The sequence below is a fragment of the Amia ocellicauda genome, unplaced genomic scaffold, assembly GCF_036373705.1.
Source record: "Amia ocellicauda isolate fAmiCal2 unplaced genomic scaffold, fAmiCal2.hap1 HAP1_SCAFFOLD_46, whole genome shotgun sequence".
In the NCBI taxonomy this organism is placed as follows: Eukaryota; Metazoa; Chordata; class Actinopteri; order Amiiformes; family Amiidae; genus Amia; species Amia ocellicauda.
The window spans coordinates 272,017-274,243 of record NW_027102982.1 but is presented as its reverse complement, the minus strand read 5'-3'; the positions used below and the strand labels follow the sequence as shown (position 1 = coordinate 274,243).

Genomic DNA, 2,227 nt, shown 5'->3' with positions numbered 1-2,227 from the left:
TTTCCCCCACTGTACATACATATATATGGAAAAGAAACATTACAAGTATAAATCACAATAAGATGTAATAAAGTACAGATAAACAAAGTGTAATAAAATGTGATCTGTTTGAAAATGCAGGGACGTCACTGGAAAAGATGATGTCTGGATGGCAGCATATGTTGCTCCAAAATGTGTACATCTCTTCTGCAAAAATGGTGCCCTCACAGATGTGCGAATTACATGACAGACAGACAGACAGACACTCACACACACTGTCACACCCACACACACACTTTCACAGAGAGACATATACACACACACACACACACACACACACACACACTTTCACACAGAGACAGGCACACACACGTACAGACACACACACTAACTTTCACACAGAGACAGACACACACACACACACACACACACACACACATACATACATACATATGGAAAAGAAACAATACTTTTATAAATCACAATAAGATGTAATAAAGTACAGAAAAACGAAATGTAAGAAAATGTGATCTTTAATACACAGAAATATGTATGGCTGGTCGGATGCGTCTTGGACTCGGGTTCCTCTTCATTACGTATAACGCTTTTGCCTTTTGCTAAAGCTTTCCGTGGAGGGGATCGTGGGTGAGTTTGTACCATTCTTGGGGGGCTCTGCCTTGTTGGGGCGGAGCTGTGATCCAGGTGAACAGCAGATCGGGCATAGGTGGGCATGTGGGCAGAGGAGTAGGAAGGCCGGTCAAGCAAATAAGCTTGCTAAGGTACGCAGCAGCAGCAAGCAGCCCCCCCATCCAGCCAGCCAGCCAGTCTGGCTGGCAGTGACTGAGTGGTTGACAGACGGCAAGCAACGGAATGTACGTGCTCTGTGATGTCATAGCAGTCAGCTGAGAGAGGCTCGTGATGTCATCGCTGAGCTGGCTGGCTGGCTGGCTCTGTGTGTGTGTGTGTCTGTGTCTGTCTGTTTTTCTGTTTGTCAGTCTGTCTGTCTGTCTCTCTCCCTCTCAATTCAATTCATTTGTATTGTCAAAGCAATTGGACATACATACATACATACATACATATATGTAGCGTAAGGTACACTTATACATTTCAATTAAAGAAGTGAATTCATAGTATCACCTTATCACGAATCCTGGAGTCTTGTATAACTCAATTTCTGTAATAATTGGACGCAGACACCAATTCCAAAGATATAAATTGTCAAATTTATTTAAAAACAAAGACTAAATGTAGCACTACACTAATTATACAAAAGGGAAAAACTAATTAAAATTCAACTCTAGATCAACAAATCAAAGACAAATCACTTCCGTGACCAAATCAAAGACCATGGGATCCCATAGGATAACACACAAATCGTTAAACAAAAAAGGTTATAAACACATTGACTACAATACCGGTTAGTAATTCTAGGAATCACTAAGAAACAGTTGAAAGTGCTAAATTGCAGTTTCAGAAGATGAAAAAAAACTGTAACAGATGGGATATGTAGTACTTTATGCTCGAGTGGTCTATGCGATTACACCCTGTTGGTGTTATTAAGAACGCCAAGTACCAGAATGCAGAGCGGGACTGTTTTTTGTGCCGTGACTTGTCGGGGGAAAAAGGCGCAGAAAAAACGGACGAGAAGGTGAAGGTAGTATGGCGGTGATGCACGCGTTGGTGAAGTGGGAAAGCGGGGTCGACAAAGACTCTTACAGCGTGATTCCCACTGCTTGCTTTCGCAATTTTGATTTATTCAGCATTGCTGATGATGACGAAGAGACGACTCGAAACTTCAGAGCAGAGTGGAGAGACACGAACAAACCTCCAAAAGGTGGATGGCCTGTCCATGAAGCGCAGATCATTATGACTGGTAACAATGTTTATTTAAAAAAAAAACATTAAAGTCTTTACATGCTATTTGATATATACAATCACAGTATATTTGAAATGAATGTTTAAGTTATTAATGTGTTGTACGTCTAACATACTCTTATAACATGGTAGGTGGTGGTGAGGGCGCTAAAAACTCATCATACTTGACTGGCATTTGTAAGAACGATTTATTGTGTGTTGTGCTTTACAATAAAATCCCCCAAATCACAAAATAAATTAAACCAGATATAATTTAACTTCAGTTTTGATTCAGTGTTGGCTGTTCATCTTAATTTGTATGGTCAAAGCACAGTATTTTTATGACAAATAAATATAATCCCCAAATATCTGTGGACATAATGCAGGGTTTTAT

The 2,227-nt window shown here is 40.1% G+C and overlaps 1 non-coding gene across 1 annotated transcript; it reads left to right on the top strand.

Moving 5' to 3' along the window:
- Nucleotides 1-552: 552 nt before the first annotated feature.
- LOC136736100 (U5 spliceosomal RNA) lies at nt 553-667 on the top strand. Its single transcript, XR_010811540.1, has one exon. It is a non-coding gene; the product is annotated as a U5 spliceosomal RNA (small nuclear RNA).
- Nucleotides 668-2,227: the final 1,560 nt, after the last annotated feature.